This window comes from Dipodomys ordii, unplaced genomic scaffold, assembly GCF_000151885.1.
Source record: "Dipodomys ordii isolate 6190 unplaced genomic scaffold, Dord_2.0 Scaffold27, whole genome shotgun sequence".
Taxonomy (NCBI): Eukaryota; Metazoa; Chordata; class Mammalia; order Rodentia; family Heteromyidae; genus Dipodomys; species Dipodomys ordii.
Genome location: NW_012267243.1, coordinates 9,015,721 through 9,038,505, shown reverse-complemented (window position 1 = coordinate 9,038,505; position 22,785 = coordinate 9,015,721). Strand labels below are relative to the sequence as shown.

Genomic DNA, 22,785 nt, shown 5'->3' with positions numbered 1-22,785 from the left:
TCTGGCGCTCCATCATCTGCCCCATGCTTCCTTTTTGAGCCTTCTATTGAATGCCTTCTTTTTGGACTCACTGGTTTGGCAACACCTACTTTGTAGCTGTACACTTGCTCGAAACCTCTTTTATCTCTTTGCCTGGCGCATCTGTTCTTAGGTCTTGTTATGAATAGTTTACAATATTTAGGTCTCAGCCCAAGTGCATTTCCATTCATATTTCCTTCAAGGTAACTTGAACAATAGGCTTTTTCTAACCAGTCAACCTCTACCTTGCCATTCTGTCATACTGCCTTAGTAGTTCTCTCCATTCTGAAAATCCTCATTCTCTCACAATGCCCTGGTCATGGTGGTGTACGTGTTTAAAGCCTGCCTTTGTCAACTGGAATACAAAGTCCATGAGAATAGGGCCCCTGTGTGTCGATTTTGCTGGGATTCCCAGACTCTTGCACATGAATGCGTGAAGTTAACCGAGAGCTTCTGAAAACAGTGAGATCTTAAGCAGACATCAGTCGGTCAGTGCAGGTCACTGGGAAAGGAAGAGCAGGAGCAGCGAAGGGCGTAGAAAGTAACCACTGGTCACAGCTGTGACTGGACTTGGATACTAATTGCCCACTCACATAGCATTATCCAGTCCGACCCTCCAGCCACAAAACTACCTGAGGGGGAAACAATGATCAAGAAAAGCCCCTTATCACAAAAGCAGTAAGAAGTGAGGTGCATTTGATCAGTTCCTAAATAATCACCTACCTTGCTTTTGCTAGGTTACAAAGAACCCATGTAGCTGGGACTTTCTGATAGCAAGGAATTCTTTCCTAATTACCGTATGCTCTATTTCAGGTTCAGCAGAAAAGAAAATTAAAAAGCTCCATTTCACTTCAGGTTTAAATGAGTCAATCTTTCAATCAATCAAGTATTAATTAAGCTATGCTAGGCATACAGAGAAAGTAAAAGATGCTCTCTTTCTTCTCAGAGATGGTACCAGAAAATAGTTACAGTGTCTTTAAAGAACAATAAGAACACTTAATAGGTTTTCATTTTTTCTTCAATTTTCTATTATGGAATAACAGAAAGTCTGGAATGTCCAATTCCTTTATTCCTCTTTCCCCTTCCCCCTGCCCTCTTTCCTTCCTTTATCTCTTTTCGTCCATCATTACATAGTCTCCGAAGGGTTCATGTTATAGACTCTGAGAATAATGAGTCCCTTTTGGCTTACTCTTAGGCAGAATTACTAGAAAGCATGAGTCTTTGATTTCCTGAAAATTCCAACCGTGCTAAAGAGGATCCAATACAATATCTTTGGTCTGTCAGCAAGTCATCAACCCCCTCATATTTATTTTTCTCAGATCTTTAAGGCAATATTCAACTGTTTCTTTTTTCATAAAGTGAAAAACAACTTAGAGTTAAGAATTTTGCTTTGACCACCAGTTTGGTATGGGGCTTGAATGCATTCTTGTAAGGCCTTTGACTCTGGCATCTTCTCTTCACAGTGAGATTGGCATATTGCTCAGCTGCTGTATCCGACCCTTAGAATCTGACATAATGGCTGGTAGAATGGGGGCAGGCAGAATCTGCTAAGTGGATGGATGAATGAATGAATGAATGCATTTTTGGGTGGAGTAAGTGAGATAAGTAAATTTCACATAGTGGGTACTCACAATTGTCTTGAAAAATCTCCCCGTGTATATTACTATGTACTTCATAGTGTGTGAAAGGAAGAGCATTCTTTTGATGAGCTATTTTGTACTAATCATGGTGTGATCACTTTTTCACTAAATGGGTTTAAAGGGCAGGTTTCCCTCTCCTAGGGAATCGGGGTAGACACATTTGGCTCTCTGTCTTCCTGCTGCCTGCATTTCCATTCATTTCCGCCCACTGCACCTGCCCTCCGGGGTCTTATTTCTCTGGGGAATCCTTGTTTTCTTTGCTATCTGCTTTCTCCTCTTCACCTCATCGAGAATGCTGTTGTTTTCCTTTGACCAGCCTCTTTGACTTAGATACTTCAGAAGGCCAAAGCTTCCACACAGAGCTTGGCAAATGTCTTATCACCTCTCACAGAAACAGGGAATGATCTGTTGAAACCAAAGCCACCATTTGCTGGGTTTTTACTAAGGGCTCAATTCTGTATGCGATCAAGGCTTTTCAGACAACTTAGTCAACAACTAAAGGTAGGCCTTTCTAGCCCCAGTGTGCAGACAAGGAGGCCATCAGAGAATAAGGAGTTTGGTGAAAGCCATGGAGCCACTCAATGGCAGGAGGAGGTTTGTCCGCAACACAGGGATCCTGCTGGAGCCACTGAGCCAGGCAGCCGCCAGCCTCAGGAGGTCAAGGAGTTCAGTGCTTGGATCTTTCTTTCCAGGACTCTGTGGCACTCGCTCAATCCCTCATCTGTTAACTGGCGACCTCTGCTGTGTGTGCCACACCCTGACTCTATGTCTAGTGTGACCTCAAGGAGCTCACCTGCCCCCCTCCCCCACGATCCTCAGATCTCAGTCTCCTGAGTAGCTAGGACTACAGGTGTGAGCCACCAGCACCTGGCTGAGCTCACATTTTAATAGGACAAAACGTGACAGAAGGGTTTATGACCAGCATGTATGACAAGAGGTGACAGGGCCCAAAAGGCATAAAACTCCTTTGTGTAGGCAGAGTGCTTACCGGCATGATTCAGGAGCCATACTTAACATGAAGATATGCTTAATTCTTTATGTGTGTGTGCCAGTATTGGGCTTGAACTCAGGGCTCAGGCCCTGTCCCTGAGCTTCTCCACTGAAGCCTGGTGCTCTAGTACTTGAGCCGTACCTGCACTTCTGACCTTTGAGGTGGTTAGTGGGAGATGAGGGTCTCATGGACTTTCTTGCCCCATCTGGCTTCAAACTGTGGTCCACGGATCTCAGCGTCCTGAGTAGCTAGGATTACAAAAGCGCCCAGAACATTTCCTTTTTATTGACTTTCTGCCTCTGCTGTTTTGTTATATATGTTTCTCAAATTTCAGCTAGTCCTAAGACTTGGCCATATTACCTTCCCACATAGCCATAATCCCTTGGGATTATCCCAATTTTGGGTTGGGAATGTGGCTTAGTGGTAGAGTGCTTGTCTAGCACGCATGCAGCCCTGGGTTCATTTCCTCAGTACCACATGTACAAAAAGAGCCAGAAGTGGTGCTGTGGCTCAAATGGTAGAGAGCTAGCCTTGAGCAAAAGAAGCTCAGGAACAGTGCCTCGGCCCTGAGTTCAAATCCCAGGATTGGCCAAAAAAAAAAAAGCCCAAGTTCTCTCTGAGTCTCTTGTCTTCCCCGCTTCACTAGTCCCCTTCACCCAGCTGGCCGGGGGGGCACTGGAACCGTGCAGCCTCACCCCACTAACTCCCTCAAGAGTAGGGACTACACTGCCCATTCTCTGTGTGACCATCATCCATGCAGGGCAGGCCACGTAGCAGTGGAAAAATATCAAATGAGGACAAAAGGGAGGCCTGTGTTTTAAAAGCAGCTGTAACCTCTAGTTTGATTGACTGGTCCTCATCCCTGCTTCATCAGACAAATGATAAAGATGAGGGATGTCTGCACGAGGAATTAGTATATATCGAGATATCCTCCCCCCTCCCGTTCGGTACAAAATGCTAGCCGAGGCGTGAGGTGGAAAGAATATTAAACTTGGAAGCCGAGGATCCCATTCTACTTCCAGTTCAGTTGTCCTCCGTGCTTTTGACCTTGGACAAAATCAGTTAAGCTTTCTGAGCCCTTCCCTTGTCTGAGAAATGAGGTTATTACCTATCCTGGCTGTCTCTCACGATTGTTGTGAAGAACAGACAAGACCTGTGAAAGGACGCCAGCAAGGGAAAAATGGCAATCTAAATGCGAGTGAGTGGTATTCTCAGGGATTGTATTAAAAAGCTGAATTTAACCTAAACTTAGAACTCTGAGCTTCCCTGTCCCCTCCCCCACGGATGCAGCTCTCCCCCCCCTCTCCCCTCCTCCCTCCCGCTCCCCTCCCCCACCATGGTGTTGATGATGAATTGTCATCATCATGATCATTCATTTTATGCATCGTAGCCACATTTCCAGTGTGGCAGAATTCATGCGTGCACACATATATACACTTTTGTATATGCCCCTCCAACCACACCCTAGTATTAGTGCTCATAAAAACTTGTAGTCATGGTTACAGCAAACGGTCTTGGTTACTCAACTCTCATTTTCACTCTTCCCAACTGTTTCGTCAATGATTTTTGGAGCCAGTTTTTGTGGGTGTGGTAAAACGACTAGGTGAAGCTGTATTTTTGGAAGGTGTAAGCTCTGAAGTCATCTGTTAGCTAGAAGCCAGAGGGGTGAGGCTGTGTTTTTCTGTTCCACAAATAAAGGGAAAGTTCTACTCTGGGCTGACTGCAGACACTGATGCTTTTTTCCTCCTCTAGGAGGAGAAAGGTGGTGGGTGTTTTTGTTTGTTTTTTTTTTAGAAAAAAAAATCAAGAGGACAACCAAACACTTGTGTGATTCAGGGTCTCCACACAGGTGGCAATTTAAAACTCAACCTTAAATTAAAAGTTGCACAATTCTCTTTAACACCAGGGAAGGACATTTAGAGTTCTGCAAACTTTAACAGCAACAACAGAATGACAGGCTTATTTTTCCTAGTGGTGGTGGAGAAGAGGTTTACAGGCTGGAATTGTTGGAAACTAATGGAGTGGCAAAAATATGCAATTATACAATGTGAAAGAAGTATAGATATTGTTCTATTTTCCTTTCCATTTCCTCCCCTCATTTAACATTAATAAAAGTTCAAGGCAATTAAGTCAAATGCTGCTTTTTTTGGTGTGTGTGTGGTGGTGGGGGGGATAGGATGGCTTAAAATGCACAGGCCAAATCCTCCCGAGAGTGAGCAGAAATATTCTCATTTCAGTAGCAATTCATCTCTGTGGAATGTGCCATGTGATGTGTGTATTTCAGAGCCATGAGGCTCTGGGCCTCAACTTCTACACAGGAGGATGAACTTTCCCCTCCTCCTTGCATAGGCTTAAATCTGCATTTGTAACATTTCATGGTGGCTTAAAAAACATTTTGATAAGTAATAGTTGATGATGCAGAGCATGTATGTGAGTGAGCTGCTACTTATTGATCTACCTCGTAGGCCTGTCAAGCATCATTTCAGCATCCTCTTTCTTTGATACAGATGACATTCATTCAGTCTCATCAAGTGCACCTTATAAAGAGACGAACAGCCCTCAACCCTACTGCTTCATTCAATCTTTCCCTGCTCTCTTCAAATATGCCAACATCTTCTCCATCACTGAAATGCTTTCCTAAAGATGATGTCAAGCACAGGAGTGCCCTCTTAACCCAAGTTTAGACTTTCTGTAGTTCTAGTTGCCTTCCATAAAAAATAACAGAAAAATTCCATATGTAAGCCACTTTTAAGTTTTCAATTGTGCGCCATTCTGAGTACTACTGCCATCTGGCTCTAGCCCACTCTGTCTGGCTCAGGACATGAACCGTCTCCTTCTGCAGGGTATCTACACTGTATCTACACTGTGTCCACCACCTTCCAGATTCTTGAATAGCGGCCTGTCTGAGCATCAGCTTCACTGGCTGATGGTGGCAGTGCTTATGTTCAAATAACCTTCATTTTTAGCTTAATATTGGACCCACACAGCAGAACCCCAAATTTCTTGTAATTATTTTATTAATGGATTATTATAACGATTCTACATATTAACTGTCAATAATTTGCTGTGAGTAATCTATATATTGAACTTTATCATAACATCTATGTGCCTATATGCAAACTATACATACACATATGTGTGTGTATATCTATGTCTTCACAGTTACATTAGGATTTAACACTATTCAAGGCTTCAGGCATTGACTGCAATTTATGAGTGCACACTCTGATATCGCTCACACTTTCGAACATGCCCATCGAACCACATCCTAGTATTAGTGCTCATAAAAACTTTTTTTTCTTCTTCAAAAAACACCTTTTCTTCTCCTAGAGGAGGAAAAAAGCATCAGTGTCTGCAGTCAGCCCATAGTAGAACTTTCCCTTTATTTGCGGAACAGAAATATCCTCTTCAGATAATGGGGTCAACTCTACTGTAAATACGTGATATGGCAGCATGGATGGAAGAAATTGCTTTAGCTGGGAATTGCAGGGGAGTGCTCCATAAACACACACACACACACACACACACACACACACACACACACACACACACACACAGACCTTAGTTCCTCTTCATCCCCCACCTCTACTCCATCCATACCTGGAGAGCCAGCTTTCTGAGATGCTTTCATGAAAGCTGCTGGGGTGACTGGGAGCTGGATAGGATAGTGGGAGAGGAGACTGGAGACCTTGTTTCTAGGCTCTCTATGGTGTGCCCTCAGGGCTTAACGCTATTATCAGTTGGGCACCAATCTTGTTCTTTATCTCCCCTTTGCAGTCCAGAACACCTTGCTTATCAGACAAGCTGTGAAGGTATCACGGTCTTGAAGGTATAGGATGTGGGGTGGGACCACTTCGATAGAACACAACAGCCTGCACAGCCTAACCGCCCTGCTAGTCAGAGGGCAGGGAAGGGTCCTGGGGATCAGGACTGATTTTGACAACCAGGAAAATCATCAGATGCATGCCTACCAGGGATAAGCATTAGCCTTCTCGAAGAGTCTGTGGGCCCTACGCCTCCTGTTTTGGCTTTGGCTTTCTCTACGTTATATGCTTTGCAAGTTTTCATCTGAGTAAAATCTTGGCTAAAGGATAGTTGGCTTAAGAGCCACAAACTGAATAGACTGCGGTATGAGAAGCAAGTGTGACTTGTGTACACCTTTGGGAAAATGTCAGCTATAGTGAGCCTCAGTTTTTTCGTCTATGAATGGGGAGAAATCTAGAAAATGACATCAAGTGTGACTGTTTTGGGAAGCAAATTGGGGACATAACTTGAAGGGAGACTAGCTTTTCCTTCAGTCCTCTAGTCCTATTCTAATAATGTTGGTCACAGGCACTTGCTTTCCAAAGTAAGCCAACAAACACAAACAGCTGCACGTGAATCCCTCCTTGCAGGGTCTTTAGGTCAAAGCAGATACTGCATGTAAATGTGCACCTGAGCTATTAGGGACTACATGAATATTCAGAGACATACTTGGTACCATTCCAGGCAGATGGAGGAATATGGCTACAAAAATTAATCTTCAATTCCACTGAGTGGTCATAGTAGACTGATATTCTTGGAAAATGTGCTCCAGTAATGGAGGTCTCCTTGCCTTCAACCTAGAATGGATAGTGGAGCCCACTCCGACTCCTACCAGGGCAGTTCTTCCACCTGGCTGTGTGGTGACCTGAGGCCCATTGCCTGGCTCAAGTTGACGTTCAATGACTCCAGGTTTTCCAGGGCTAGCCAAGCATGTCCACCCTGTGGAGCAAGTTCTGACACCTGCATTCCACCCATTTCCAGGAGGCAATGGGGCTGCTCATGAGAGCAGAGGGAGGTGTACCTGCATTTGTGGCTGCCTTCTGGTTACCTCCAGCACAGAATGTGCACAAGTCCACCTTAGGTTGTTTACTGAGTCACTGTAATAAAAATAATTATCCTTCCTTATACTCTGAAATAACTCCTACTGCTAATAACGCTCCTTTCCATCAACCTAATAGACCATTCAAATGATTTCCCCCATATTGGCCCATGCATTTCATCTTAGGAAGTGTTAGTTAAGTGATCCACATGGCCTGGTGGGGGAGAAATCATCATATGACCCGGTTCCTATTCTAGATGAGTTTCCTCATGAACCCAGAACACTGTATGTCTTGCTTTGCTTAGCCAGAGGTAAAGCAAATCACGCCATCTCAGAGGCCTCGGGCTCCTTATCTCTAAGACGGGAAGCTAGTAATAACAGGGACATTACTCACCACCTAACGTCATTGTGAAAGTCAAACAATGATAATATGCATGTGAATTCTTATCCTGCACAGTTTAATTTAAAAAAAAACAAATTAGTAATGAAATGCTAAACGAAGTATCAGCAAGTGCTGGAATGCATGCATTATTAGGAAGAGACCCATGAGGTTCAGGTTTTCCCGGGTGGGAGGGAATGACAGGGAGTGGCAGGGGTGTCTGGGCCTTGTGCTGCCCATTGCTCCCCCATGCTGGTGGGGGAAGATCCCAGATGTTGTGAGCCAAGGACACCTAGTAGCATCAGTGTTTCAGTCAGTGATCACATGCTCACATCCAATCGCACTCATCATTTCACAGGGATATCTTGCCAGAATTTGAGATTAGGCAGGATTAAGCCCCTACCTTGGGGCTCCCTGGCAATCTGCCCTAACCAGCTTGGCAGAGTAATTGCAGAAATTACAATAAAACTCTTTTGTTAATAGCACACTTTCTCCCTAAGACAAAAATCTGATTACGATCTGAAATGAAATATCACCAAACCAATCAGAAGGAAACTGCTATTTATCTCTAGATCCCTTGGGAGTGGGGGATAGAGGAAGGGGAGGGGGGGTGGAATGAACACACTGCTGTAATGGCTTCTCCAGTCTTCCAGTTATTTATGATTGGAAAAAGACCCTGCAGTTAGAACTCATCGGAATTTTCTTTTTAAAGGCTCCTACAAGTATTTCTCCTGTTCATCCACTGTAATGGATAGGGGAGGGATTTCTCATCCTATTTCACAGGTGAGTAATTGAAAGAGCAAAACATTTGTTCAGAATTGTAACAATTGTGGTTCGTGGCCCCAGACAGACAGGTCGAATAGAGTGTTCCAGGTCTGTGGAATGCACTCTTCACAGCGCTAACACCTGAATAGCAGCAGCAGTGATTGACAGCTAACCACTTCCACAGTTTACAAAGCCCCCTCTTCTCAGGTTCAGAGAGTTACGGTTCCCCCCTGGCTTGGAGGTCTCACACAACCTTCTCCATCTAAAATCCACAACTGTCCCCAGCCTACAATCACCACCACGGGAAGGAGGCTCTCGTTCCCTATTTACCCTCAAAATCGTAGCTGGAACTTTGCTCCTTTAGGAAAATTTTCTTGACCTTTCTAAAGGTCAGAGAACCTGCTGTGTGCTCTCTTGCCAGCATCCATTAGGTTGTGCACTGGGGTAATTTCTTTTTAAATCATTATTCTTCCTTTCTGCTTGGACACTGTTCCCATCAGGGCATACCCAGGATCTGGGACATCTTTTGGTCTTGAGAATGACTTGCTGTATGAAGGAATGAACGTTTTCTTAGAAAACTCTGAAGTTCACTAAAATTAAATGACTTGTCCAAGATCACACAGCTAATATAAGATAATGTGCCAGTTCCTCCAACTCTGAATAGCCAAGGCTCCTACTACTCTGTCACACTTGTTTCTTGATTCACAGGAAGCACTGTCGTCAGATAAAGGGATACTCAGGAAAGCAATCTGCCATTTGGGATTTGGATAGTCTGAGTTTGGAGAACTCTTTTACTCTGGACAGCATGTTCACATGCCTGATATTCTTGGGTATTCTGGAGTAGACACATCTTTCAGGCAAAGACCGCGGGCCCCAGTGGACATCCTCATAGCATGCCATATCATGATGATGATGATGTCATCTGTAAGACTACCTTGACTGGCCATGTTCTTGACACTTCTCTGTGGTTGAATTGATGGCATTTCATCTGATAATTTCCAGCTGTCATGCCAAAGAGGACACCGCCACTATCAAGGCAAAAAGCTCTCTCTGATTTTTCCCAAAGAGAGAGCTCCCTTTGCTGGCATTCTCCTTCTATTTTTATGCCTGGACTATTGACACCATTGAGGCCAAGAAAGCCAAGACCTGCCCTTCCCTCTCCTTGTGCTACAGCAGCAGATAACTCACAATTCCACAATTTTGATACCTACTGGACACACCAAGACCTTCTTTCTTTTCTAAGACTTTCCGGGATAGTGCTATATGGTGAGAAATTAAAAACCTGCCTGCCAGCTATCTGGGTAAAGGATTCAAAAATGAACTACACAGCCAGGTGCCTCATGCTTGTAACCCTAGCTACTTGGGAGGCTGAGAGCTGATGATTGTGGTTCAAAGCAGCACGGGCAGGGAAGTCCGTGAGACTCTTATCTCCAATTAACCAGCAAAAAGCCAGATGTAGAGCTGTGGCTCAAGTGGTAGCATGCCAGCCTTGAGGGACAGAGCTCAGGATGTCAGTTCAAGGCCTGGTATTGGTACCTCTTCCCTGTGAACTGGAAGAATTGTCTTTTTGTGGTGGGAAGTGTGGAGCATTGGAGAAAACCACACAGGATGAGTTCAGTGTCCCACAAGAAGTTTAAACAAATGGGGGAAGCAAAAATGGGGCTGTTAATTTCACTGTGAAATCTAGGAAAGGCTTTCAGGAGGGTGAGATTTGAGTAAGTACCTTCAGGCAGCAAGAACAGGAAAGAAAGAAGAGTCTAGGCTTCTCAAGAGAGTACCAGTGTCCCAGGTTTCCACTTGGAATCCGGAGGTTTCCAATCTCTCCTGTTACCGTGACAACACTCAACCAGTTCCCCTCCCTCCTACCCTTCCTGGGCTTTTGGGCAGCCAGTCACTCTAGCTGCTAGGGCATTCCTGGGGGCAGCCAGGCACACGGCAGGGATCTCTCAAGGCTGTGGCCTGAGGAAGAGAGCTGCTGCTGGGAAATTCCCTCTCCCTTCGTATCTTGTAAGGTGTCATGACTTGAATGTGGGGGACATGGCCAGGGAGAGGGGTGATTGATGACATAGTAGGCCTGAGGATTTTTAGGGGCTGTTTTTCGTGTTTGACGGAGAAGGTCAATGATTATGTTAAGGAAAGTTGAGTAAGCAGCCAGTTTTCTCCCTTCTCCCCAGCCTCCACGGCAACCACAGTGCATCTCTGTGTCTAGTCCTAAATCTGGTGATAATCTTGATTTCAATTCTGTCACAAGGCCCTGGGTAACCACAGACAGTTCTACTTCAAAGTGACCTCTCTGTGCTTCACAACCTCCCCAACCCCCAAGTTAGCTTAGTTGTGAAGCAACATTGGCACAAGGTTTATGCAAACCAAATGAGATGATTATTTTTTTCCTCAAGAAGGGCAAGTGTGGACCAATCTGTGGATCAGGGTTTGCATATGGGAAGGCTGAGGGATAAATGTGTTGGGATTTGTGCCACCTGCTGCATTCCACTTCCAACACTGGACCCTCCCTGAGCTCACTTTTAGCTGGAACAGCTTGGATCAAAACCTGGACCCACCACTACCCTCTTTTTGTTGTTGTTGTTGTTGGTCATGGGACCTGAACTCTGGGCCTGGGCACTGTCCCTCAGCTCTTCAGCTCAAGGCTAGCACTCTACCTCTTGAGCCACAGCGCCACTTCCGGCTTTCTTCTTTTTGCTTATGTGGTGCTGAGGAATTGAACCCAGGGCCTTAGGCATGCAAGGCAAGCGCTCTACCACTGAGCCACCTTCCCAGCCCACCACTACCATCTTTTGACCTCAACTGAAAAAGGAGGATGAGAATAGACAACCCATTCTAGCATGGTTGGGGAAATCAGAAGAGATAACTAGTTTATATCACGTAGTTAAACAGTGCTTGGCACGGAGTAAATGTTCAGTAAGATTAGCTTGGCCTGTTAGTCTCCCTGTGGGCATTTGGGCTTGTGTTCGCTGCAGTGGTCCAATGGTGAGGAGCTACAGGACGCAGAAGGGACCACAGGGATGAAGCCTGTGTGTATCATGGGAAGCTGTTTCTCATTATGAGGAATATAAAGCTATAGCCAAGATTGACCCTCAGAAAAGAGGAACTGCTAGTTTTATCCCGCCTTGAAATTATGTGTTAGATAGAGATAATTCTAGCGGAAACTCTCTTTCCTTTTCCACTTCCTCACCTCCCTGACAATGTGTGGACGATTGTTGTTTTCTGATAGTATGGCTGCTATTCCCACTAGACCCAAAGCTATTTGAGAGCTTTCCTTCTGGATACCTCCTGTGTCTAGCACACACACTATAAGCTAGGAAGTGCATGTTGACACACGCTAGAAGCTAGTAAGTGCATGTTGGTTGACTGACTGGCTATCGTCTTGGGGGATGGAGTAGAAATGGAAGTGAATGTCTCTGTGAGAGCTGCGTGTTTCCTCCTCAGCGCTAGGGTAATCTATATTCAACATCATTGGCACCTCAAGCTCTCCTCTCTGTCCACACCTTTGCAAGCTTCTGCAGGGTTTAGATCACAGTGAGAAAGCAGGGAAGACGATGGCAGGATAGGGGAATGGGCCTGGGGCCTGGGCAGAATACGAAGGCTTTGAAACCGGTGGGGTTTGCTCAGTAAGCATGGCAACCCAGAGCAGCAGCAGCTCGTGGTTCAAGTAAATGAGTAGACAACCAGGGAGCCAGCCAAGAAGGGAGAGAACTGATGTCATGAATTCCAAAACGGCACGGTCCTGAGCCTGGTGGTGGGTAAAGAGATGGGGGCACAGGGAGTAGAGATTTCAGATGGACCCCTCCCAGGAAAGAAGCTGCTTCTTCAGGCTCCGAGAGGTGGGCGGGACTCCTGTGTGGTGGCCGGTTACGGAAGGTAGAGTCTGTGCTTGCTTCTTGTTTTATTTTGTAAAAACACAATCCCCATGACTCTAGCGCAGTATCAAGCACGCACAGAAGTATTTCAGAAATGCATGTGTTAAAAATGCAACCTAAATCATGCTGGGGAAGCTCCTGCCGTTTGAAGCAAGGCTACCAGGTCTCCTAAGAGTTCCTACAATCCTCCCTTCAAGAGGAGCTAAGGAGGACTGATCAAGTGCAGTTGATATGTAGTGCACACCCTTAATCCCAGTCATTTGGCAGGTAGAGGCAAAAGGCTTGCAAGTTCGGAACCAAGCATGTATTATTGTAACAATACATGTAAAGTTAGGGGACCCTATCTGTATAAAGTTAGGGGACCCTATCTCAAGAAAACCCCAACAACAACATAATTTCACAGTTGTGATTAAAAAGCAGCTAAGTTGAAATGCTATATTTATTCCATATTCCAAACCTTTTATTTCTGAACACGTGTAATTTTTTAATCTGCTTTTTAATGAACTGTAAATTGTGAATTTTTAGGTGCCCTAGGCATACCCCTGCCTTAAAAAAAAAACAACAAAAGAAAAACCGGAAAAACAAAATACAGAACTCTAGGGCTGGGCGTTCAAGTGGCCAGCACCTGACGAGCATACATGAGGCCCTGGGTTCAAAAAAAAAAAAAAAAAAAAGAGAGAAGAGCAGGTGATATGCCCAGATCTCACTGACTCTGGAAAACAGAGGTGAGACTTGCCTGGACTCTCTTTCCCCTGCTGGCTGAGTGAATTGCCTTAGGTGCTGTGTAGTCATAAACAAAACGTCTTTGAAGCAATCATAAGACCTTGAGATGAGATAGAGAAATTATGATTTTGCAAAGAGACTTTACCAGGTCATTTCTTGCTTAGGATCCCATGAGACTGCACAGGCTCCTCTTTAGGAAACCGAGACCTGCATCCGCCACTTGAAAACACCTCCCGCCTCTCTGCTGAACCTTCTCCCCTCCTGCCTTTTCTTCTCCCGTATACAGAGCTGTTTAGAGGCGGGAAGAAGAATAAAGGCCATTTTCAGCCTGTTCTTGTTTCTTTCTGCTAATCTCTGGGCCACATCTGTTTTGTAAAAGCTGTTGAGTTGAAATCTAGGTCCCAATACATGGAACCTGAACATAACAGCGGCTGGAAAGAAGTATAACAGTGCTGCTATAGTCAGCATTAGAGAAGGTCACGTGTTCATTAATTTATATTTAGCGGGTAGCTAAATTCTGCACCCTGGGAATACAATGATTGTGATGGAGGCTTAGACCTTACCAAGAGGCCCAAAGCTTATGAAAAAATGATAGAGTCTGGGAAGCGTGTTACCAAGTGTAGGGCCAAGTGTTCTTCTTCTGTCTTCACATCTGTCACAGCATTTATAACCCTGTATTATAATTGTCTCTTTGCCTGATTGTAAGTTCCTGAGAAATAGAACAGTTTCTTCTTTATCACTGGTGGCAACTGTAGGCTTTTCTGTGGGACATTTTCTTCACAGGAGCCCTGGAAAGCACAGGGCTCTTGGTAGAAAGCTCCATTTCCTCATCTGTAAACAGGGCAGGTATATTTTTCACTAGGACTTTTTTCACTGAGCCCTCAAGAGGGCTATATGAGAGGAAGTAGGTGAACTGCTCAGCGCTATGCCCAGCACACAACCATAAAGGTGGCTGTTGTGGGCTGTCATTTCCTTCTCAGTCACACTGAGAAATAACTTTTAACCATCAAAAAGCCAGAGGTGGAGGTGTGGCCAAAGTGATAGAATGCCAGTCTTGAGCAAAAAAGCTCTGCGACAACCCCCAGGCCCTGAGATCAAGCTACCAGTATGCCCCACATACATAAACACACACGCGTGCACGTGTGCACATGCACACACACACACACACAGAGCTTTTTAATTTACTTCAAATACTTTTTTTTTGTCTCAACTGTCTAAACAACTTCCATTTCTAGGACAGTGGGTTTAATGTCTCTTATGAAACAAGATAATGTCCCTTATTAAAATATAAGATCAAAAGCATCAAATAGAACAGCACCTTTATGAAAAATAAAAATTTATAAGTATGTTGATCCAACAAACATGGTGAAAAGGAAAGCAGCTGAAAACATTGGAAATTTCTCAAAAAATAAAAGGTAGGTTTATCATATGATTCAGTAATTTCACCCCCAGATATCTCTCTACCCAGAGGAACTGAAAATAGGAAATCCTTATACTGTTTGCAGAAGCACTATTTACAGCCGTCTGAAGTTGGGCACAACTCAAACATCCATCAACATATGAACAAACCGCCACGCATGTAGATGATGTAATATCACTGATCCATGTTACAACCTGAATGAACCTTAAAAAACACTATGCTAAGTGAACAAAGTCTGTCACAAATGGTGACAAACTGTGTGATTCCTTTGACAGGAAGTACCCAGAGAAAGCAGTAGGAGGAAACTTCTTAATGTGTTTTATTCTGGGGGACTGAAAATGTTTTAGGACCAGATAAAGGTGGTGGTTGTGTAACTCTGCCAATGTACTAAATGCCCCCTGAACTGTTCACTTTAAAATGATTAACTCTGTGAAATGAGAATTTCACCTCTATAAGATAGACTGGGAGATAATGCTAACCTTCCTTGAAATCAAGTAGGAAGTACATCAGACAGAAGGCTACACTGCTCATTATTGATCATGTGAGAAGTACAAAATGTTGCTGTGTACGCATTCATTCATTCCACTCTTTTACCAAACAGTAGTGGCCACATTACTGGTCCTTTACTTTTAAAAAATGTTTTTTTCTCCTTCCCACTCAGGCCCCATTTTGAAGGAATGATATTTTTCACATCCCTAAGATCTCATTCCTGGAAAATGTCAGTCAGAAACACCTGACATTCTTCCCTGTGTGGCACATGTGCTGTGACGGCTCTTCTCCTTGGGCCCAGACAGTCTGGAAGTGAGGTTTGTTTTTTCCATGTCTGGAATTAGAAAGCCATCTAGCCACTGAAAGAATCCACACCCAGCTTCCTCGCAGAGGTCAGTCATGTCCCCGTGCAACACGGGGAAGCACACAGCCATTTTGAAATCAGCCAGTATCCTCCGGAGCCCTGCAGAGCATTGCTCTTTTTTTCCTGACCCAATGAAGGCTTTGGTCCAAACATCCCGTAAAGCAGGATCTGAGATTCTAATTTGGAAACTAGGAGAGCTATGAGCAGCCTGTGTCTAGGTAGCACTGCGAGCAAATGTGCCTCCCTCTCCCAGGGGACGTTTCATTATGGGATGGTGTGGGTCACCTGCGCAACGAACCTGGAGGTTTTAATCTAGGTCACCGTAGCACTGTGCTGGCAACTGCTGCTCAGCAGATTGTGGGCCTTGGGGCAGGAGGGAATGTTCCAGGTCAGGAGTGGAAGATACAGGGAGAGAGGGAGGGTGGACACCATCAGTCAATTACAAGAAAAAGGCTTTTTTTCTTTTTTTGGTCAGGGTGAAGTTCAGTGCTGTCCCTCAGTTTTTTGCTCAAAGCTAGTGCTCTACCACTTTGAGACACAGCTCCATGACTGGTTTTTGAGTGGTTAATTGAAGGTAAGAATCTCATGGGGACTTCTCTAGCTTCAAATCAGATCTCCACCTCCCGAGAAGCTAGGATTACAGGTGTAAGCCACCAATGCCTGGCTTGCTGGTGGTTTTGAATATTCTGCCTGGCATAATGCTGAAGAATCAATGTTGTATTATTATTATTATTTTGTTGGTCGTGGGGCTTGAACTCTTGGCCTGGGTGCTGTCCCTCAGCTCTTCAGCTCAAGCAAGGCTAGCGCTCTACCACTTGAGCCACAGCACCACTTCCGGTTTTCTGGTGGTTTATTGGAGAATATAGAGTTTCACAGACTTTCCTGCCAGAACTGGCTTTGAACCATGATCCTCAGATCTCAGCCTCCTGAGCATCTAGGATTACAGGCATGCGCCACCAGTGCCCGGTGTACTGTACTCTTGACACTCTGGTGAGCGTGGGGTGGGGAACAGCAATGGCTACCATCTTTGTATGCCTTAATTCTTCGCAGCGCTGTTAGATAAATGGCTATTGAGAACATAGCATGCATGCTGAAGATCGATGGAGCCCAGAAAGATTACATGGACTTTTATTTCCTCCAGGTTCCTAATCGCTGGGAAGGTCACCTTGACCCCACTTAGTTGCTGAGTGGTTTCAGGCAATGTGTGAGCTGACTGAAGCAGGCAGGCTATGACTGAGGCTATGGGTATCTGGGGGATCACCGGCTGAGGGAAAGTCTGCATGTTGTCCTATTGATGGAATTGCATAAAAAGCTAAGATTACACCAGGCGTAATCCTAGTACTCGGGAGCTTGAGATCTGAGGATCATAGTTCAAAGCCAGTCCAAGTAGGAAAGGCACTGAGACACTTATTTCTAATTAACCACTAGAAAACTGGAAGTGGTGCTGTGGCTCAAAGTATTAGAGCACTAGCCTTGAGCAAAAGAGCTAAGGGACAGTGTCCAGGCCCTGAGTTCAAGCCCTACAACTATCCAGACAAGAAAAAAAGCTAGGGTGAAAGGGATAGCCTCAATACCTTCTTTGAGTCTGGGAGAAAATAAGTATACTCCTGATTAAAGAGCAGTGTTCTCTTCTCTTATTCAAATTGTCACTGTCATTTAGGCTAAGAGACAGCATCTCCAGTGTGTCATTGTGCTCCCCTAATATCAAAGCTAACGGAACTCCCAGGTCCTACTGCTTGTCCCCTTGCCCCCAGACACAGCCACGACACCTCTCTCCACACCCACGACCCCCATCTCAAAACAATATGTAGACAGAAGCATTTTATAACACATTACTATCTGATCGCCACTATTCGTATACTTTATTCCCTCTCTTCTGCCATTTTTTCTATGATTTTCCTGGAAACCTAAAAGAAATTGCTGATAGTCTTTCCTTAAACCTATTCATCTTGAAATGAGGGTTGTATTTGAGGAGAAGGAGAAAAATCAAAGAAAAAGATCCCGAAAAACACCTTATGGGTACTGAGGAAGAAGCAATAGACAGTTAAGCGCCCAGGCAAATCTGTGGGGGAGGGAAGGGTTCGTGGGAGAACCACAGAGGAGGGGGTAACAAGAAGAAATGTACTCATTACCTTGCTCATAACCCCTCTGCTCAGCATCTTTACAAGAAAATTCAATTAAAAACAACAGCACCGTTTTAGTTCTGATTTGGCCAAGAGTTGATAACAATGGTTAGATTTTCTTTCATTTCTTAAAGACAGATTCCATGGAGGGAGCTTGTTTTCACTGTGGGTGCTAGTCTCTTGTGGGGGGGGGGAGGGCGGGCGGGCGGAGATTGCATCTGGCCCATGTGTGGCCCCTTGGGAGTTGCCACCTGGGGAAAGTTTCCTGATGTTTTTGTGACGTTCACTTGGGCTCTGTGCCACCTGCTTCTGGTACTGTGGCATTTAGTGTCCACTCGGGTCCCAGCGGATGTCCTATTCAGATGGTTCAGACCCATGTGGAGGAATTGTCAGGCCCCTGTGCTGGTCTGCAGCCCTGGGATTTAGCTCCTAGAAGAAACTGCTGTTGACTTTCTCTTTGGTGTTTGGAGAGGAGAAAAGTCTATCTTGCCCTTGTCCTTATCTTTCTTACTGCACCCATGAGGAGGTCCAATTGTTCACCTGAATCCTTTCACATCAAACAGTGAGTTAGGGATTAGTGTTGGAGGTGGAAGGCTGACACTTAGGCTAGTCTCCAGTACATTTTTAATCTCTGAGGCCAAACAGGCTTTCGGTTTGTTTGTTTTGTTTTGAGACAGGGTCTTGTTAAGTCCCTCCGAATAGCCTTGAACTTAAGGTCCTCCAGACTTAGCTGCCCCAGTGCTGGGATTACTATGCCCATCAATCTTCATAATAAATTTGACAAAACATTGAAAGGGTTTTAGGTAATTAAGGCACCAAGTGTGGTCTACATTCTAAAGGGGTATCTGGAGCTCCTGAGGAAAGTATGAGGATTGAATTGCTGGAACAGAGGCAATGGGGGCTTGCATGGAAATTGTCCTAAAGGAGCAGCTCCACTTACATCTCCTCAGGATCATTGTGCACCTGTTTGCTCCTGAGGCCACGGCAGAAAGATTCAACCTTTGAGTGAGAGCCTTTCATTTCCTCTCTGCCAACATTTGAATGCCTACATGTGTTCTGTGCACACGAAGGTCAGGTATTAGAGACTGAGGTAATATGGTATATTTCTAAACAGATAGACAAGGAACTCAGATGCTGATCTCTCTATTAACCAGCTGTGTGATCAAGATATTTGCTTACCCTCCCGGAACTTTCCTTTGCTGGTCTGTGAAGTGAAGGGTGGGGTTGACTCATCTCAAAAGTGTTTTTCCATTTGAAGTCTCTGAGTCTGTGGTTACTTCCTCTTCACCAACAGTCAGACTTGACTAGAAAGAACTCTGTTCACTTACAAGTTTTTGGTGCAGGCACAAAGGTGAAGTTCTACTATGGTGGAATCTATCACTTTTCCCTGGGATAAGGAAAAGCCAAAAATAGACCTAAGTTACCAACTGATGCTCAGATTCAGGGCCACTGCTATCTTAACCAGCACCTTGAAGAGGGTTAGAAAGAAAGAGTCCGCTAAGTTAACTGCACTGCAAGTGGCACGCACCAGGGACTAGCAGGTGGAGTCCTGACTGCTTTCCGTCCCCATATGTCCCCAGAGTCCTTGTGTAGTAAACAACACGGTACATGGGTATGTATCAGCAGGATGTTCATGTGCATGGGTATCAGTGGGATGTTCATTTCTTTGAGATCTGGCCACTTTAGAGAAGGAGTAGAAAAGGACAAGGCTAGAATTGATGCACACTACTGATCCAACCAAAAGAGATTTTCATCATTACTGCCTTAAAATGTTTCAGGCAATTAAAAAATCCCAAGTTGAGGCCTATGATGCTGCCTAGATCCTGTGCCTGCTCAGCCTACCTGGGTAGCTTCACGGGGTAAGATTAGTAATAATGGTAATTAATAATAATAATGGTAACAGTATAAACCCATACATTTTATAGAGTCTTACATAGCACATTAAATGTTCTTTCTTTTTCAGTTGAAGTTTGATTCTAACCATTGCCCTGGTGAGTAATAATTTTCCTCATTTCAAACACAAGCTGAGTGATTCACAGTCTTGTTCAAGGGCAGCTCATAAGTGACAAGCCAGGAATCGAACCAACATTTGTCTAGCACCAAATTCAAGGTTCTTTTCTTCCTAGCAAGTTGCATTATATTGTGATCTGAACGTGGCCTTGGCATCAATACTTAAAGAACAACTCAGTAAGGGCCTGGATTTCTCCTGAGCAAGTCATCCTCCTCCTTTTAATGAGGTCAGGGCTGACTAAAGTCAGGTGTGCTGACTAAAGATTTGAGTATGCATGCTGAGAAACCTTTGCAGATCTCATAACTGAACTAAATACTCATCTTTCATAAGGAAGAGTGATTCCCAGAGATGAGCTCATTTAGAGAAATTTACCTGTGTCACGTGTGTACTATTAACTCAGAAATCTCTCCACCAATTTAGGAGTTACTCAGCCATACACCTTGGGGAAGCCTTAAGTCTGAGGAGAGCCGTCTCTCCAGATGGTATGAAAATAATAGCCACAGGCCACCACCACTAACAGAGTCAAGGCCTTTCAGCCTCATTGTGAAGGTGTCATTCTTACCAGGCCTCTTCAACCATATTTTGAAGGACAGCTGGTGAGATGGTTCAATTGGAGCAACCTTGATCCCTGGATGAGTCCCCAACCTGTATATCCAACTGTCAATCACCCAACTCCACCTGAGCCTATCCAAATTAAATACATCTAGCATGTACAGTGCCCCCTTCTCCCACAGCCTGCTTTCCAATCTAGTCTCTTTTAGCTGCTATGATTTCCATGCATGGCACCATGGTACACCTTCTAATCAACCTCTGCCCTTTCTGCTTCCCTTACATTCTCTTGCTCATGAACTGCTTTCAAGTCTATTTTCTAAACCCCATCCCTTCTTTCCTCAGTTTCTACTGCTGCGGTGGAGATCCTCATTGCCATCACTTTTCATCTCTTCCTCGCCAGCCTCCATTTCTCATTAATTCTTAATCCAAACACAAATCTCACGGTGCCCTTCCCTGCTTAAAGAATCCAACTGCCTTCCCACTGCTGCAGGAGGGAGCTATCCTCGGTGATGAAGCACTTTAATCCCCGTACATGCGGTTCCCCCAATCTGTCACCCACTTCATGTTTTTTCCCTTGGTCTAAAAATCCCCCCTTCCCTGGGAACCCTGATCGGTTTCAAGGCCTTGCTCACGCTTCACTTCTCAGGTGTTGACTTGCAGGCCATTTCTGGGGGAGGAAGTTCTGCTCCCTCATTTGCATACGTTCACGGCTCTTCTCAACCATAGTTTGTTTCTGTAGCATCTCTTTTCCAGACTGGGACTCTCCACATGCAGAAAATATCGCATTCAGTCTCTTGAACACCAAGGCCCCGGCCTATCCTTTTCAGATTATAGTAGGCAAAAGTAATAAAGAAGGACTATCTGGGCTGGATATACTCTTTCTTTGAAAAAAAAATCAGTAAATGTGCTTTTCTTGTGGTAGTAGGTAGCAGGTGCCCTACGACTTGAACCATGCCTCCAATTCTTTATGTCTTTGTTGTTTTTCAGGGAGAGTGGCTGTGGCCTTCCACCGTAGCTGTGACCAACCCTAAAGCAATGGTACCCATTATTGAAACAGGGTGTTATTAGTTTTTTGCATGGGCTGACCCCAAACCTCAAACCTCACAATCTCTGCCTGAATTTCCTGTTTAGTAGTTGTTCTCTTGAGTTAGCCCTGAGGGAAAAGTTAGCCCCCCCTTTTTTTTTCATTCCAGAAGCTGAAAATTAACAAGGTGTGAAGGCTGGAGAAACATTTGCTTTGCAATATGTCTCTTTCCCAGAACTTCATCTAGAGTAGGGATAGAAAGAAAGAATTTCAGATAAAAGGAGGGTCAGATTTTCCAATACAACCACCTTACCAGTTCATTACTGTACACATCAAGCCAAGTGGCTGATGGAGCTGAATCCCATTAGAGGCCGGTGAGACCTGGGCAAATTCTTTAAGTAGAACTTGCACACCAGGGGCAAGAGGGTTAAGAATAAGAACCAATGCTATTTTCAGTCCTGCTCCAAGTAAATCACGGCTCTTCCATTAACCAATAGGATTTCAGGCTGAGGATTCCATACATTAAGCTTTGGGTTCTTATGAGCTTTAGATAGGTGAATAGTCCTGGAAGTGCTCTGGAAAGCAGGTGCTTCTGAGATGGTTAAGTTTCCTCTCCACTGGCTTAGATATTATTAATTATTATTATTATTATTAAATTGGGACAAGTACTGGTCTCTGCTTTGGTTTGAGTTAGGCAGGGCTGGTTTTTACACTAGCTAACAACAACCTTTTACCTAACTCTGCTGTCCCAGAGCTTTTATGTGTTTGTTTTAAATAGAAATCCACGGTATTTTCACAAAGCCCTCAAAAATACTAGGGAAACGGGTCTTGTTCTACTCCCAAGGTGGGGGAGGGAGCCTGAGAGTAGCCATTTAGCCAGTCAAAAAAAAAAGGTTCAGAACCTATCTGTGCCACAGTGGATCCCCTGGCGGCTGGGAGCAGTGGACAGGTCCCGCTCCACCCTTGGCGCTAGCCAACTTTGGTTTATTTTTTACATTTAGGCTCGTTTGTTAGCTCCATTGAATATTTGGGTTTCTACACAATGATAACATCAGAGCCCAGGACGCTTTGGGAAAAGCCTGGGGCCTTGATTCTTTTTATTTGTATTATTTTTCTTGGTAAGAGACAGAACACCCATCTGTCCCTTTCCAAGTGCCAGCTGTGGTGCACTGGATTTGAGGTCTCCACGCCGCACTCTGGGGGAGAGGAGCTCCTGTGGGCTCAGCCCAGAGGCAGATGGCCTGCGGGGAACCCTGGCTTAAGGGGTTAGTTACAGACCGAGAGTCTACCGAGCACCCCGAGCACCCCGGGATCGCACGTCTGTCCGGGACGGATCTCACCCGGGGAGGAGTGGGAAGTCTCCCTCTCAAGAGAAGGCAGTCTGAAATGTTATTGGGGGGGGGGCGCAGAGAGAAGTGAGCAGAACCGCAGAACGTGCGGACACTCACCTTGGGTCGGGCCGGAGGGCTTCCTGCAGGCGTGGGTCCGCGCCGTCCCGCAGGATCGGTGCGGGCGACCCGGGCTCCGGGGACGCTGTCGGGGCTCCGCGCGCGGCGCCTACCTGCGGC

The 22,785-nt window shown here is 45.0% G+C and overlaps 1 protein-coding gene across 1 annotated transcript in view; it reads right to left on the bottom strand.

Annotated features, from left to right (window-relative positions):
• The window catches only part of Kiaa0040 (KIAA0040 ortholog), a 39,266-nt gene extending 16,487 nt beyond the window's left edge, over positions 1-22,779 (bottom strand). The window contains exon 1 of the mRNA XM_013015711.1: positions 22,666-22,779. The gene's annotated coding sequence lies outside the window, so the exon portion shown is untranslated. The remainder of the gene's footprint in view (positions 1-22,665) is intronic.
• Positions 22,780-22,785: the final 6 nt, after the last annotated feature.